At 37.0% G+C, this 18,456-nt stretch overlaps 1 protein-coding gene across 1 annotated transcript in view; it reads right to left on the bottom strand.

Moving 5' to 3' along the window:
- LOC143268014 (uncharacterized) overlaps window positions 1-18,456 on the bottom strand; it is an 87,736-nt gene that overhangs the window by 10,979 nt on the left and 58,301 nt on the right. The window lies entirely within an intron of this gene.

The raw sequence follows: 18,456 nt of genomic DNA on the forward strand, positions 1-18,456 counted from the left end.
TAGGCTATGTTTATTTTGGAGAGAACTGTCTTCTAAACTGGCACGAACTAACCCATGGTCCCTTTATACCTTCCTGGTTTTCTGTGGTTACTCCATGTTGTGTACTCACATCTGAAGATCTGGAGCGAAGAACAGTACATGAGAGAGAACATGGTGTGTCTGTTTTCTGGTCTGGGCTACCTCAATTTAGTGTAATACCTTCTAGGTCCACCTGTTTACCTGTGAATCACATGATTTCACATTTTTTATAGATGACAGTATTATATTGTGATTATGTTCCACATTTTCATTACCCATTCATCTGTTTGGGTACATGTAGTATGTTTCATTTCCTGGCTATTATGAATAGGGCAGCAATGAATGTTGCTGAGCAAGTATTTGGGGAGTAGGATTGCGAGTCCTATGGGCATATACCGAGCCTTGTGCAGCTGGATCAGACGATAGTGTATTTTTAGGTTTCTGATGATTCCCCATACCGATTTCCAGAATGTGTGCACCAATTTATGTTCCTGTCAGCACTCGATGAGGACTCTTCTTTCCTCACAATGGGGCCAGCATTTGTTGTCAGTTGTTCTGTTTGTTCTTAGCTATTGTGACTGGGGTTAAGACGGAATCTCAAAGTTGTTTTACTTTCCATTTCCCTAATGTCTGAGGATGGTGAACATTCTTTGAAGTATTTTTAACCATTTTGTTTCTTGTCGTGATAACTCTTTAGCCCGTTTTTTTTTTTAAATCAATTCATCTATTTCCTTGACATTTTTTTTTACTTATTTGAATATTCTGGATCTGAATCCTCTGTCAGATGTATAGTTGAGAAAGGTCAATAAGATACACAAACAGAAAATTTCCAGTCACTTGAAAATGGCAAATATGTTTCCAAATAACTAATGGACCAGAGATAATGGTTCAAGAGTAATAAAAGAAATACAAATAAGTGAATAAAAACATGTATATGCAGCTAAAGCAGTATTAAGATGAAGATTTATAGCACTAAATTTCAACTGTGTTCACCTGGATGTTTGCTCAAAATATTCAGCCAGCTTCCTGGAAAGAGCATCTTAATGATCAGCTTTTCAAAAATTCACTTTTGTGCAATGTTTGAAATATTTTTAGAATATGATACAACTAAGATATTTGTACTGTAGAAATCATCTTTCTCAGTTTTCACATGATTTATTGTTGAATGAAATTTATAATTATTATGTGCTACATATTCAGAGTTAAACATTTTACTAATGCACATTAAGTTTAGTAAAAGCAGAGTCTGAGAGAGAAATGGAATCCCCACATAACAGCCTGATGCAAGAGATCTAACCCTCCTGTGTCATGTGCTGTGGATCTCTTCCATTGACATGTTGCACTGTTTGTGTTCCAGGTGGCTACACACTAAAGATGAACCCAGCTGGGAGGTATGGCCTGATTAATGTCCTTCACACATTAGGTGCAGATGGCATGACATTTATTACCTTAATTAATTTATTAGGCCTGCCATATGGGAGAAACAGCTTTCCTCTCCACTGGAGTCACTTGGGAAATTCAAAGGACAAGCCATTGCCATGGGAGCTCATCAAATTACCAAAACTAGCTGATGATGAAAGAAATCGATGACTTGCTTAGACAGAGTCAGTGCGCGCTGGCATTTTCCCACAGTTCATCCTTTGAAAAGCAGATGGAATGCAGTCTGTCATGCAAGGCTACATTTCAAGTTTGAAATTTTTACAAGAATTTGTATCAAGTGTAAATATTCTCCATGAAGTATATGATTCCATTGGACCACCAGGAAGCACTGGCGGAAGCTGTGCCTTACAAAGCTTTTATGGAAGGCTGAGTCAGTGAGTGGACACATGTACAACTTTAAACGTGCATATTTATCAATGACTTTTAGAGATTCCATTGGTGCTAACAGGAGAAGTGACTAATTATGCAGCTACCTTGTTGTGTCAGAATGAATACTCTTCATGAAGTTGTGTGGCACTTTGTTAGGCCGTCTTCTGAACATGTATTTTTAAGTTGAAGCTCTACAAAATATCCAAGGAAGACAAGTAGTAGACATCAGTTGAATTAAATCATTCTCCAATCTGTTTCATATTTAGGGGGAGACTTCTGTTTTTATTTCATAGTTCCTTAAACATATCATTTGCTTATATCTGATGCAGTCTTAAAAATATATGATATGACTATTTTTCCTAAAGACTTTGTGTTCTAGCTAATGTATTAGTATTTATAGTAACATTTTATTATTTATTAAATCATCAAGTAAAATTTAGCATCAGTATACATAAGACATACCTTAAGTAATATATCAGGGGACATAAATATTCTTTTTGACTTTACTATTTTTGGAATACATTTCTATTTATGTGCACAAAATACACCCTCATCTATTATGTTATCTAACCTTCTATGCCACAATCTAAACCTTTTCTTTGGGACATTTTCTCAGGCAGATAAATTTATCATGGTGTCTAACCAAAATAAGCAAGTCATATTTCACTTCCAATCTGAACATATGGAGTTTAGGCAAGTCGTGAATTGGATTTTGACTGAACTGACCTTACTGGATCCTTGACAGCAGGAAAAAAGAAAGTACCAATGAGAAGGGAAACATGCCAGTATACCAGATTTATCACGTTAGTACAAGTGAAATAAAATACAGTACTTGTAAGTTAAAGGCATGTGTGAATTAATGGGAAATTAATTCATAGCCACATTTTTGTTATACACCACTACTGACTCCTTCCTTTCCACATTTCATGTTTTTTAAATATTACTCAGAAATTCAAGGTATTTGTTGATGTCATTCATTGTTATAGAAATTGGAAATGGTATCAAAAACAAAAACAAAGAAGTAAAAATATAAGGTGCTATTCTATTGGACTACACATGAACACAAAATGAAAACTCAGAAAATCACCAGAGATACTGAGAGGAAAGATGGGCATGTATCCATCTCTTCCCATGTGATATTGTGTTTACCTTCATAATGAAAGGATATGCTATAATGAAACCTGATAGAATTCTCTAAACAGGAGAAAAAAACATAAAATTTCAAAGGCAAGAGAAAGCTAAGTTACTTCTAGATCTGAGAGTATGTGGAAGGAAAATTTACAGGGTAAAGACAGTGAGATGAGAGATTTAATCAGACAGATGGAGATCACTGACCACTCAATCCACATATAATGTGAACACACACACACACACACACACACACACACACACACACACACACACACACACACGTGTATGCACACAGACACACACACTCAGGACTTACTTTAGGTCTGTGCCTAAAAAAAAAAAAAACATAAAAACTGTAATATTTCTGACTTGAAAAGGAATCTCTGGTTAATTACACATTCAATTAAATTAATAGGGTATGGTGATACAAAACTGTATTCTTAGCACTTTAATTGCTCATGCAAAAGGATCAAGATTTTGAAGACAGCCCAGGCTACATAGCAAGATTTTGTCTCAATTTTTTTTAAATGATATATAAAAGAAGTCAAATATGTTGCCATTCTTGTGTTCTTTACAGATGGATTATTCTTGGAATGTTTGCATATTTCATGTAAATAATGTGATATCTTGAGTACAGTATTCCAATTTTAAAATTGTATATAACCACATTAGGTATATAATCTGAATTTTATTTTATGTACTTCAAATAATTTTGTTCATCAAACAAAATTTTCAAGTGTATAAACTTTCATTTGTCATATAACATTAGAACTCAGTGGTTCAGTTTCTGAAATATTTCAGATTATGAATGTTCAAATTTTAATTTAAAGTCCCAGATATTCTAAATATTTTATAAGAAAACACCAAATAAAAAGACAAATAAATTTTAGTGAAAATAAAAAACAAATTCATAAACTAGAAATCTGGATATGATGACATGTGGTGATATTGTGTTCCCCAAAATATTGTGCACCCTAAAAACTTATCTGGGGTCAGAGGACAGAATAGCCCCTAGATAGACATAGAGGCAAGAAATTGGTGGCACACCTACCTTTAATCCTAGTATTCTGAAGGCAGAGATCCATCTGGATCTCTGTGAGTTCAAAGCCACACTGGAAACAGCCAGACATGGTGACACACACCTTTAATCCCAGGAAGTAATGGCAGGAAGCAGAAAGGTATATAAGGTGTGTGTAGCTAGAGTTTTTCTGCCTTGCCCACAGTCAGGACAAATCTCTGTGACCCGCCAGTCCCACAGCCTCTCAGACCCAACCAAGTAAACACAGAGACTTATATTGCTGACAAACTGTATGGCCATGGCAGGCTTCTTGCTAACTGTTCTTATATCTTAAATTAATCCATTTCTATAAATCAATACCTTGCCACGTGGCTGGTGGCTTACTGGCGTCTTTACATGCTGCTTGTCCTGGCAGTGGCTGCAGTGTCTCTCTCCCTTCTTCCTGTTTTCCCAATTCTCCTCTCTCCTTGTCCCGCCTATACTTCCTGTCTGGTCACTGGCCATCAGTGTTTTATTTATATAGAATGATATCCACAGCAGTGTGAAGACCAACAACTAGAGCCTGGTTAATCTTTTAGGCTTCTAGCAACAGTTCAGCTGAGTTCAGCCTCTGAGTCCTCAACATTCCAGATGAGAACTCAGAGGCTTCCAGTTTTAGGAAAGAGAATCAGCTGAGAAGTTGGTGAGGTAAGGTTAGTTGTGGCGGGTTCTCTTTCTCTGTCCTTTCAGCGCTCACCCCAATATCTGGCTCCCAAGTTTTTTTTTTTCTTTTATTAATAAGAACTTTTAAGATTCGTGCTTGTGACACACAATGATAATCCCATTACACAGGAGGCTGATTCAGGAACAAGTTTTGGGCTAACCTAGACTACATAGCAAGGGGGCTGTCAGAGGTGGGGGGAAGCACCAACATCTACGGTTCACATCATGCACTCAGTCTAGAAGGCCCAGCTGTTACCAAATTTGGAGCTGACCTAAGGAAAGTTGAAATCTTTCTTCAACTGACCCCATCCCTGAGATCTAGAAAAGCTAACTGCAGACAAACTTACACACACACACACACACACACACACACACACACACACACACACACACACACACACACACACACGGAGAGAGGAGAAAAGAGATGTTTGTGTATCCAGATAAAGAACTTCGTACTAGATTCGGAGCTTTACAAAGGCAGGAAGTGGTAAACTCTAATAGATATTTGTGGAAGTAGTTATTGGAAGAAGATATTATAACTACTAAATAATAGATGAAAAGAACAGGTTATCAGGTAGTCTTCTCTGTGATCTAGTCTTGGGTCCCTGTGGGAAAGATGAAGTTGCTCCCTACTGATGGCGTGCTCTTTGTCTGCCAATAGCACTTACGCCGAAAGATATGTTGATAAATAAATGTAACAAAAGGAGGTAGGCATAAAGAGAGGGAGAGAAGTGGGTAGAGGGTGGGAGGGAAGAAAGAAGGAAGATAGAGAGAGAGACAGAGAGAAAGAAAGAGAGAGAGAGAGAGAGAGAGAGAGAGAGAGGAAGGAAGAAAGAAAAAAGGAAGGAAGGAAGGAAGGAAGGAAGAAAGAAAGAGGACAAGTAGGCTACGAGAAGTATTCAGACACTTCTGACTATTCTCAATTAAGTATATGAGTATTTGTTTAGGAGGTTTTTTTTTTTAATTTCTCAGGGGAAGAGTATGGCTTGCATATAAAGAAATAAAATTCGTAAATACAGATAGGATTTAATCTCCACATTCTCTATGACTCTTTTCTTCCTCCACATCTGCTCTTCTTGTACCACAAGTTTACCACCGGTGTTTTCTCGGCTATGGAGAGTAGTATAAAAAAACAACATGGAGATTAAGAATTCAAACACACAGTAAACTCAATTCTCCTGGGCTTCTGTAGAAGAAAATCATACATTGTTTTGAGAGTTTTGTTAAAATTCATGTTCCCGTCACTCCCAGCAGAATCTCTGCTCCTGTGACAACCATCTGCTCTGGTGCACTTTTCTAGCTGCACCCTTCACAGGACAACCTTCGCAGTAGTCTTCCTTCAGCCAGTAAGAATTACTTGGTCATTAAATTAATGGGAAAAATAAATACTGTTTGCCTATTACAACAGTTTTTATTTGAATTCTTGTCAAATTAAATATTTGGGAAGGACCATGGTCCTGAATGCACTGGTGTGCAGTGATGCCCTGCTGAAATCATGGCCCCATTGCATTTCTGACAAATAGCCCAACTATTGGAGACTGATAAAAGCCAAATGAGTACCTTATGTATGATTTACATTTAAGGATTAATTATGAAGAAAGTGTCACTTTTCTTTCATAGAGGAAGTCAACTTTCTAAGGTATTAACTAAATTCATTATTATATTAATTTATATGATAGCAAAAATGCAAAGCATCAAATTCTATTTTAAGTAAATATCTATCAATTTTGTGTAAAATCAATTGTCACTGTCTCTGAAATTAAGACAAACAATATGTTCTCTTTTCCTTTTCTTTTTTTTGCTAAAGTCAGTGAATCTCACTAGGCTGTCACTCCTGAATTTCCCTGTCGTCCCTCTCTTTTCTTTAGGCTGAATGAAATTCATTTTAACTGAAGCATAAAAACAGGGCTATTATGCACACATTTGGATACTATATAAAGTCCTGATACATATATACATTGTACTGTACTGTCCAAATCAAGCTAATCCCAGCTTCTCAAGATTCTGTCATTATTCCATGGCCATACCAATCAGAATCCTTTCTTCTAACTTTGTGATATATACGGTGAGTGTGACTGTAAGCATCATCATCCCATGGCCTAATCACAGGAGCTTCTTTCTGCTGTGGAGCACCTACTTATGCTCATGAGTAAAGCTCTTTACTCTGAACTCTCCCTTACTTCCTGTAACCACCATTTTACTCTAAAACTGCAAGGTGAACATTTTAGACTCTACATTTGAGTATGATCAGGCAGTGTTTGATTTCTTGTGCCTCTCGTAATTCACTTAATAAAATCGATTGATCTCTGGGTTTATCCATGCCATACAAGAGACAGAGCTTCTTCCCTCCACTCTGTTCCTCTGAATCCTTTTGCTCCTCCCCCTTCTTTTTATTTATTTTTTGCTCCATTGTCTCTCTCTGTGTGTTTCTATGTCTCTCTGTCTCTGTCTCTCTCTGTCTCGGTCTCTCTCTTTCTCCTCCTCAAGCTTCCACTGCAAGGATAGAACCATGAACTTTCATATGGTAGGCAAACACTATCATTTAGTCACATGTCATCCCCAAGGTGTCTTCATTTTTAACACTGAATATTCCATAGTGTATAAATACATTTCTTTCATTCATTCATCGAAAGTGGATACGAAAAATGTTTTTCTTTCTCATCTGTTATGAATAATGTTGTAGTAGATATGAGAAGCTGCATAATAACCCCTTTAGCATAAATATTTCATTTTTTGTATACATGCCTAATAGTAGAATTGTGAGCTCACATGATAGTGTGCATTTTATTTTGGGGGAGCTCTATATTTCTTTTGTAGGGTAACTACATTAATTTGTTAATATACTCCTGCTTACGTCATGCGTTTCTTTATATCTTAGCCAATATTGTTATCTGTATCTTTTGGATAATAGATATTCTTTCTGGGGTAAAGTGATACCTCAATTGTAGTTTGATCTACACTCCTGTGTATGATGCTGAAGATTGCTTGCATGTATCTATTGATCAGTACGTGAATTCTTCTCAGATATCTCTATTTAGATCTATTTTCAATTATTCAGTGGGGTTATTTTGCTATTGATTTTTTTGGAGTTCAAAATATATTCTGTTTAATAGCCCTTCATGAGGTAAATAGTTTGCAGACATTTTCTCCTGTTTTGTACATGTTTCTTTCTCTGTTTATTGCTTCCTTTGCTGTGCCGTAATTTCTCAGATATAACACCATTTGCCCATTTCCGCTTATTTTCTTGTTCTTCTGTTGAATAAAGGACATATCTAGGTCTCTATTCATTTAAAAATGAGTGAACACTTTCTAATTCAAACTACAACTCGAATCCATTGTGAAATAGATGATTGGGGTGGGTGAATATGTTAATTCAGCCCTCATTCCAATAGAAAGATGTTCGCATATTATATTTTAAGTGTGCTTTCTTATTGTGAATGGACTCAAAAGTGTCAATGGAGATAATTAAAGTTTATATCACACCAAAGCACTCCTACACTCTTTATTTAAGAGAGTCAAAGAGACACATTGATAAGGAAAATGAAAGAACTGAAATGTTCTAAATAGCTATGCTTCTGAAGGAAAAATACACATAAATAAAGGCAAGAGAATAGCTTGTGAATGGCATTATTTTAACAGTGTGAAGTGTATTATTTGTTTGGAAGAACAAAGAAAAGATGCTCCAAAAATTTTAGCCCATGTCATGGGATTTGAAAAGACAAAAGAAAAAATAATTTTTTTAACATTGGCAAAGTTATTAAAAATTCTGGTAATACTCAATTTCTGATAGGAACATTTCATTAGATATCCCACTTTATATTTTAACTAGATCTGTTTTGCTTTCCATTCCACCATTGTTAATATGCTGATGGTTATTGTTATACCTTTCTCACCAAATATTTCTTAATATTTGCAGCAGGACACAGTTGAAAAGCTGTCAGATGGCATTGTCTTAAGTTTTGCCCTCACTCACTAGTAAACACAGCAGACTTCCCCTTTACCTCCCACCAGTGTGGTCATGGCTGCACCTTGTTTTATTAAGGTAGTTCTTCACTTTCCTTTTGCAGGCTTTCTTAAGAAACACTCCAGCATGTTCATCCCATCACTGAAGGTGATCCTTCTCTTACACACAAGACCAGTAAGGGGCTCTAAACTTTTGACAGTGAAGGGGAAGGATTTCAAATAAATAAACTGCAAAGATTTCATTATGGCATATGCAAGTTTATTATTTAGTGCTGGGTCAATTAGATAATGTGGGACTTGTGGATTAGATGCCCTTGCCACCCCCTCTTGGGTACCCTGTTGCTACTCTCTCCTTATATTATCTATTTTTTTCTTAAGAAATTTTTTATGGACTTTATATGCCAACCACAGATCTCCCTCTCCTCCCCCCTCCCACTCCTCAGCCTCCCTCCTCCAATCCTCCCCCAATTCCCACCTCCTCCAAGTCAAGGTCTCCCATGGGTGTCAGCAGAGCCTGACACATTCAATTGAGTCAGGACCAAGCCCCTCCCCCTGCATCAAGGACTATTAGCAATAGTGGAGATGGTGCCCAAACTGGCTTATCCCGGTAACCAGATCAGTGAATACCCTAACTGTCATCATAGAGGCTCCACCCAGTAACTGATGGAAGCAGATACAGAGATCCACAGCCAGGTACCAGGCCGAGCTCTGGGAGTCCAGTGAAAGAGGGAGAAGAGGGATTCTATGAGCAAGGGGGGGTCAAAATCATGATGGGGAAACCTACAGAGATAACAGAACCAAATTACTGGGAACTCATGAATGTTAGACCAGCAGCTGTGGAGCCTCCATGGAACTGGACTAGGCCCTCTGAATTATCCCATTTGCTTCTTCCTCTGTCGTCTATATTAGGAATGGTAATGGCAGTGTTATAGTTAAGGCTAAGGTTTGAATTCAGTCTTTTACTTTTCTCTTTTAGTTAGTCTCAGTTTCTTTATATTGTATTATTTATCTATCTATCATTTATTTATTTAATACTGAAAAAAAAAGATTTTTAGCTCACAATTCTGAAAGTGTAATGCCCTTTAACAAGCAGTGGCTCAGCTCTGGTAAAGGTTTTATGTCAGGTGACATCATATGAGAAGCAAAGATTTATACTAAAAGCAAGATTATGAGAAAGCGAGGAGAGGCTTGTGACTACCTTTGCCATGGTCCCCAACTCTATAGTTCCCATAGATGCATACTGATTTACCCAGGAGCAAATTTCCAGTGAATGAGATCCTGCTTAATTGTTTTCACTGTATGCATGTGAGTGCACATGGTCATGTATGTGTAGGTAAACATGCATGTGTGTGCATGTGAATTTGGGGGCCGGAGATCAACTTCAGGAACTATAAAGCTAGAGTTCTGAGACAGGATCTCTTACTGGATCATGAGCCCTGCAGATTCAGTGAAAATGTCTGGCCAGCTGGCCCCAGGGATGCACTGGATTTTGTATCCCAGTGGTAGGATTACAATTGTATACAGCCTTGTTCAGCTTTTTTCTTTGTTTTTTTTTTGTTGTTTGTTTGTTTTTTGTTTTTTGTTTTTTTTTTTGTTTTTCAAGACATGGTTTCTCTGTGTAGCTTTGCACTTTTCCTGGAGCTCACGTGGTAGCCCAGGCTGGCCTTGAACTCACAGAGATCCGCCTGGCTCTGCCTCCCGAGTGCTGGGATTAAAGGCGTGCACCACCAACGCCCGGCCTTTTTTTTTTTTTTTTTGACAGAGTTTCTCCGTGCAGTTTTTGTGCCTGTCCTGGATCTCTCTCTCTGTGTAGACCAGGCTGGCCTAGAACTTACAGAGATCTGCCTGGCTCTGCCTCCCGAGTGCTAGGATGAAAGGTGTCTGCCACCACCACCTGGCCCTTGCTCAGCTTTTTAAGTATGGGTTCTGAGTACTGAACTCAGATCCTTATGCTTGTGTGAAAAACTTTACTGAGTTACCTTGTCTACCTCCCAATATATAAACTATTAAAGGACAAAACATATCCTAAACTGTAACATCATCTTTTAAGTGAATTATTGCAATGGTTTTTAATGAATACCCATCTTTGTTTCTTTTTCAAGTCTTCCATTCTATTATTTAAAATGTGAGAGGCTGGGGCAGTGGCATATCACCTAAAGTGCTTCCCTCCTAAGGATTAGAGTTCAGATCTCCTGAACCCATGTATATGCTTGGTGGACATGACAGGTCTCCTGTAATTTTGGCCTCGGAGCTAAAAATAGTAAAAGAAACACTTGCCAGAAAAGTCCATATATTCATTATGAAGAAGAATATTATATATAAAAATAATGCAAGTTTGAAAAAACATTGCAGCAATAGGAGCTTTGCAAATATGGGGTAACTGATGTAAGTATCCTTCTAGTTGATAAAAGTGAGAGGATAAAAATAGTATAAACAGTTGTTCCTGTGTCAAAAGGCTTTATAGATGAGAAAGAGCTTGACATTATCTTATACTTGTAAGCCATAGATATAGAAGGACAGCCTGGGGGTTACTTAAGAGAGGCTGGAACAAAGACACATTTAAAGCACAGAAATAAGTAACAGTTATCAGATTATGCTCGCTGTGAAAACAGTGAACATGATGTGCTTTTGTAGGTTGGAGACTAAACTTTGCTTTCTTAACAACTGAAAATGGAAACTGCCGATCAACCGAACAGTCCAAATCTCTTATTTACCATCATGAGTGAGAGAGAGAACCTAAAGGGTTCTTTGTTTGGCAATCTCAAATTAACTTATTACCTGCTTTGGGATTTTCAAAGCCCAATTAAGCTGTTTCCTTCCAGCATGCAACCAAGCTGTAAGCTAAAGACTAGCATTTTCTCAGTAGGTCTCATGCAGATGTTCTTCAACACACCAAGCTCACCAATAGTCCCAGGTGCTTTTCATGTGCTAAGCCTCGATGGCAAAGTAGTTTGAGTAGCATAATTCATCTGGATCCTGCTTCTTTAGCTTACAGCAAATGCTTCTAACCAACTCCTGAAAATATAAGACTTTATATCACAGTTCTTTCAATCCATTGCAGCGGATACTGGCTTTATCTGTTCCCCTTGACCTATTAAACTAAGTCTTGAAGTCCACAGTGCTTTTGTCAACACAGAGACTGCTATTTTAGGACTGAGAGGGACAGATACAGTCAGGGTGTAACGTATGAGAGAGAAATGAATAAAAATAAAAAAGAAAGAATTTGATTATAGACTTATGTTCTGATTTTTTTTCTGGGTTTGTTTGTAAGTATTAGATGTAGTTATTTTAAAAGTCTCCAACTTTAATGTCTAACATCACTGTCTGGTGGGTTTATTAAACTCAGATGCTGAGCTGGAAGCACAAAGCTTCTGATATATTAGCAAGGTTTGGAGGTGAATTCAGACACTATCACTAGAGAGTGAGGAGGTAAAACTGACACCAGTGGTGTAAAGAGTTTGCTCTGAGAACCACTTTTTAGATGTCATAGTCTTTTTTTATATTTCTAAGGTAACCATAAGAGTCCTAATTTCTGAGTCTTTTCTGATACTCAGTTTCTAATTCCATAGGCTTTCAACAAACATACAATTGTGTCAAGATCCTCTAAGAATCTATACACAATAAGTAACTCAGCAGAAAGTGACCCAGGCATGGTAATTAGGAAATGTTCATTTCTACTTGCTCCATCTTCAATGATTACAATAACATAAAGGTAAGCTGAGAGTTATCACACCATGAGGAAAAAGGCATTGGGAAAATAGTTACATTATGTTCTTTTTGAGGAACTGTGAACAAGTCTGGAATCAATGTTAAATCAGAGATTATATAAGAAGAATGATAAAACATATTCGTTTCTAAGTTTAGCCATCAGAATTGAGTGAGTGGTATAGAAAACAGTACTCCTTAGCAATTGCTAATAGGTTTCCTGGGGGAAATGCTCAGTTCTTCAATTTATAAAGTAAGTCAGGAGTATTGGTAGTTTGAAAACAGAACAAACCCCAAAATTCCAGTAGCTCCAAGTTAACATTTTTTATTCCTACTTGTACTAATGCTTGAGCCGAGTTAACACACTGTGTTCATTGTGTTTATGGGTAGGGAAGATAGGCTGCTCAAGCATTGTCTCAACAGTAGCTCTCAAAATCAGAGGCTGCCTCCCAAAGGGAAAGGTAAGTATCAGCCCAGCTAGAAAACTTTTGATCGAGAAGAGTGACTATTTTGCAGGATATGCTGGTGCCACATAGTGACACAAAGCTTGAGAGAGAAACAATGTCCCACTCCTTGAAAGGGAACCCATAACCGATGCTACTTGGGTAGCCAAGAACCTGAGACAAGATAGAACAGATAGACGGGGTAAAAACAAATAATACTGTTTTGCTAGAGGAACACATTGGTAAAATGACTTAATGACATTCTGCTATACTTGTAGATCAGTGTCTTGGTCAGCCATCATCAGAGAAACCTCCTCCTGCAGCAGATAGGAATGAATGCAGAGACCCACAGCTAGACAATATGCAGAAAGTGAGAGACCTTGGAACACTAATTCCTGAATGGGATGTCTCCATCAAATCCTTCTTTTCAGAGCTCAGGTAATCCTTTGAAAGAGGAGGCAAAAAGATTGCAAGAGCCAGTGAGGATGGAACACGTCAAGGAAATAAGACCTTCTAGATATAACAGGGCTGTTGCACATATTAACTAACAGAGACTGTGCTATGGATATTGCTCTGTATAAATAAAATGCTGATTGGCCAGTAGCCAGGCAAGAAGTATAAGAGAAACAAACAGAAAAGAGAATTCTGGGAAGTGGAAGGCTGAGTCAGAGAAAAACCACCAGCCGCCACTATGCGTACAAAACATGTTAAGATACCGGTAACCCACGAGCCAAGTGGCAAGGTACAGATTTATAGAAATGGGTTAATTTAAGATGTAAAAACTAGATAACTGGAAGCCTGAGCCATTAGGCCAAACAGTTTAAATAATATAAGCGTCTGTGTGTTTATTTTATAAATGGGCTGTTGGATTGATGGGGCTTGGTGGGACCTGAAGAGAAAACTCCAGCTACAAGACTGAGGCAGCATGCACAGATCATGCGTGAGTCTGCAGCAGATGGAGTCCTGGAACTGAAAGGAATAGTGGACACAGACCCTTATCCTAAACCCAGAAGCTGTCTCCAAATGATAGCTTCTTGCAAATGAAAAATTAGTATTCTCTGAAGGAGTCTCCCTAGGGAAACAAACCACTCCTATGAGTAGGTCCCACACCAAGCAGTATATGTCTATCAGAAAATGAACTCAACAGCATCTTTGGAGGTTCTTTTTCTCATAATGTTAAGACAAGGTGTTTTATTGTTGTTTTTTCTTTCTACCTTGTGGGACCTTTGTGTATATATTATGGCTTCTGGTTTGGGTTTTTATGGGATTCTTGAGTTCACTAATATGTATGTCTCTGCATCTATATGTGTTTATTATGTTTTTTGGTTTAGCTCCTTTTCTTGTTTGGTTGTTCTGTAATATTCTGACTTGTTGAGTTTTTTTTATTTGTCTTATTTTATTTTATTATTCCTTAAATGCCTGTTTGTTTAATAAGGAGAAACAGAAAAGATCCAGTCTTGGCTTGGGTTCAGGTCCTGAGGTGGGGAAGGGGCATCAGTGCAAGGAAAACTTTTAACTACCAAGTGGACTGCACTCAAGTGACTCCGAATAGCTCAAGCCATCTTTATTTACACTTAAACAGAGTTTTTCTTACCAGGGTTACATGAACAGCTTCATTGTTGGCTTCTATTTTGACTTTAAGAAATACATCATAATTTAAGGAATACATCGTAATCATTACGAAAGTCTCCATTGTTCCCCCTTATGCTTCCCCAGATACATCTTCCTGGCCCCTGAATAACCTTATTCTAGACATCGAGTTCAGCATTTTTGTAGGCTTAACTAAATATCAAGCCAGACACATCCAGCTCTTGCAACACTTTTATCAGCTGGCAGCTGCTTGCTATCACAAAGTTAAAAAATAATAGACATGGGCACAATGCTTTAAGGACAACAATATTCAAACCAAGACAATTCTTTCATGTCTGCAAAATATGCTTTTATACAGTTCCCTTTTCTACAAGAGGGTCCCATGTCTAAAACTCTCTGTAAAAAAAATAAATAAATAAATAAATAAAAACTCTCGAAAAGACTTTGATGAGGAACTCTTTTCCCATTTCATTACACAATACTTCTTCCACCAATATAAGCTCCTGTGTATGGTAAAGATGGATCTATCTATCCATATTTGACACTGCATTTTCCATATTGGATGACACTATATCCTATAAATGATTTTGTGTGCTAGGTGTCTACGGAACTTACTCTCAATAATTGGCACCAAGTGTACTCTTCTCAGGCTTTTCCCCTATTCTGTGTACTCACGCTGTACTCTCCTTTCCAGAACTGTGAGATATTGTTAATATTCCAAGTGTTATTTTCTCATATGTACCTGACTATTTCTATTGAGTCAGAAAAGTTCCCAGGATTGGGAGTTGTAGTTAGTAATTCCAGATAAGAGATTTGAGAAGCATTAACCCCCTGTAGATCTTAGGGGAGAATATTTGAGAAAGAACAGAATTTCCAGGGAAAATTACAGCTATTGCATGTGTGACTGACAAAGTAAAACTAAAAACTGCCCAAAGAATCAACATACAATGAGAGATAAGAGCTTGCTGGCTGCAAGAATTTTGCAAATTCCTCTGCTGTGCCATGGACTACTTAGTGGTCCTTGCCAAGTGAGAGTCTATTTCCATTGGTGGCTTGCCTTGAGAAAACCCTTTGGACAGGTAGTTGTATGCTGGTCCAAGACTAGGCTGCAAGGCTCCCAACAGGGTATGAATTAGGTTGGGAGGGGAGGTGGGGAGGAGTCGGGGGAGGCAAAACCATAATCAGAATATATTGTATGAAAAAATATATTTGCAATCCAAGAAAAAGATTCTCTCAGGAAAGAATTTTTAAAACATCACAGAGACTGAATAAAGAAAGGGAGATTTTCTACACTTACTGAGAAAGACTCTATGAGTAATTCAGGGTAATATCTCATTGTTCTTGCAAAGAACAGTTATTTATTTGCAATGTGGCCAGATGTAACACGAATTGCTAAACTGTCTTATTAATAAAAAAAAAAACTGGTGCCAGATATTGGGGTGAATGCTGAAAGATCAGAGAAGCAGAATAAGCCACAGCCAGCCTCACCTGGACAACTCAGCTGATCCTGTTTCCACTACTCATTAGACTGAAATCCTCAGCCTCAAGAGCACAAGTTCCTGTTTTCTAAGACTGGATGTCCCTGAGTTCTCATCCCTGAAGGTCTCAATTGTACTGCTCCAAAGCCTCTATTTCCTGGTCCTTATGCCTTATTTACCTTTCTGCTTCTGGCCATCATCTCCTGGGATTAAAGGCATGTATCCTTCCCAAGCAAAGACATGAGATCTTAAATGCTGGGATTAAAGGTGTCTGCCACCACGCCTGGCTCTGTTTCCAGTGTGGCCTTCCAGATGGATCTCTGCCTACTGAGTGATAGGATTAAAGGTGTGTGTGACCACTGCCTGGCCTCTATGTCTAATGTAGTGGCTGTTCTGTTCTCTAATCCCCAGGAAAGCTTTAATAGGGTGCACAATATATCATCCACAGGAAGGAATATATTATGGTTCTATGGTCACATGTTTAGAAATAATTCACATTTGTGCTTACAAGGAAGGTCTTGATTGATATATTGAAAGACTTTAAAGAACCCTAAAGTCAAAGTGACAGAAACATTTTTTTTGTATCAGAAAAAAGAAGCAATGTGCCACATATTATATAACTAGCGAATTGTAGAGTTTATTATATGACTTAGATTCTTATCAGTAACAATAATGTGTATAAAGTATCATAATTCACGAAAATAATTCTTCCATTGTATCATAAATTCAGTCTTGCAAACTTTTACTTTGCATTAGCAAATCTGTAATTGTTATTTTTTTTAAGAGATGAAGATTTTCAGCAAAAGATTGGTGTTTTCTACAGGAGTTAATAACAATTTTATTTTGAAAGATAATGTGATCTTTCTCCCCTGTTTTTCAGAGTCTCCATCAAGCCATTCTTGATGTCATTTCTTTTTTGTTTCCACACAAACTCTTCCTATCCTCAGAAGGTTTACCTCTGACTGTACTCAAAGGAACACATTGTACTGCAGGAGAGACGAGGATGTGCTCACTAATCATAAGGGAAAGGGCAGATTTAGTCATTTCAATTTTTTCTCTGTTGCGTTTCACTTTAATAGAAAAGCATGATTTCATATAGCCTACTTTTGTAAACACATCTGTCACAGTTAGCCATATGCATATATTTCCTTGTTTCATAATGATCAGGAAGAGTTTGAATATAATTAATTCTGCTCTAGTTTTTATGAAGAATAGATAAAAATGTTATTTTTATACTACTTAGAAATGAATTAAATAGATTTAATATACATGACAGTCTCAGGATAAAAAAGTTTTAGTATATAAAGCATGACTTCTTATTCTGATATTTAGAAAAATATACTATTGCTTTTAGAATCTGTTTCCATTTACTGAGGAGTACTACTATAAACAAAATGTAAGTTGTATACTTAAATGTTGTATAGAAGCAGAATAATTGAGATGAGTGCTTTGTAATCATTATTGAAATTGAGTTTGATACACAAATCTCAGTAAATATATGTACATATATGCATATACATATGTTTTTCTTAAAGTGTACATGACATGACAAATTGTGTAATAAACAAAACTAGGATATACTGACTTGATTATGTGCATATACAGGACTTATAGATATTTATTTCTCATAAAAGAGAGGAACAAAGGAAACATGACAACTTTGCTCCAGATTGTTGCTAAACCTTACTGTTGAAATTGCTAACAATGGAGGATGCCGGCAAAACCGAAGAAAAAACTGGAAGCACCTCAGTTGATATTTCTAGCTATGATATTTCAGAAAAGGACTGGAGATATCCATAACCACTCTTTTAAGGATGAAAAACGAAGACTCATTCTTACAAAATGTCCAGAAAGAGATCAAAAAGCTAAATGGTACTTTTTATTTACAATTGCTATTATAAATAGGTTGGAGGATTTCTAGAACTGTACATAAATATAAAAGGAGAAATCAACTGTCTTGTTTGCCCTATAATAGTTTTATATTTTGAAATCACTTATATGTAATTTTCTTATTTGACCTAAAAATTCCAAAAATTCCCTGTAAAACCAAGTTATGTGAAATATATGAAATGTTAAGATGTCCAATTTAACTATTTTTAAATTTCAGAGCAGCTTACACTAAATTTATATAATACTAGCTATTTAAAGGGTAATAGATAAGAATAAGACTTAAAACTACTTTCTTGAAATACACTCATTAATGGAAATTTGTTAGTAACCAAAAGACTAAGCAAAATGTCCTGATTTTTATTTTTTAGATTAAAAGGTAAAGTGTTACTTATTACTATGTTTGTTACTGTAAATAAATGACCTAGCCTCAAACAGTCCTTCGTCCTCAACCTACACAGGGTGAGAGTCACACATATTGTTCAATAAAAGTGCAAGGTTACATTTCTTGTTTCAGTTACAATACATAAAGAACTTGGAAGTCATCACCCCTGTCTTCACTAGATGAAAACAATGCTGAAATGACTAAAAATCCATGTTTATTTCTTACGTCTGTCAGAGAGTTGAGGTCACCAGGCATACTGCTGCCCTGAAAACCAGAGGCATAGGTGAGTACAAGAATGACAGTCAAAGAGAGATTCATGGGCAC

Source organism: Peromyscus maniculatus, chromosome 12 (genome assembly GCF_049852395.1).
Source record: "Peromyscus maniculatus bairdii isolate BWxNUB_F1_BW_parent chromosome 12, HU_Pman_BW_mat_3.1, whole genome shotgun sequence".
NCBI lineage: Eukaryota > Metazoa > Chordata > Mammalia > Rodentia > Cricetidae > Peromyscus > Peromyscus maniculatus.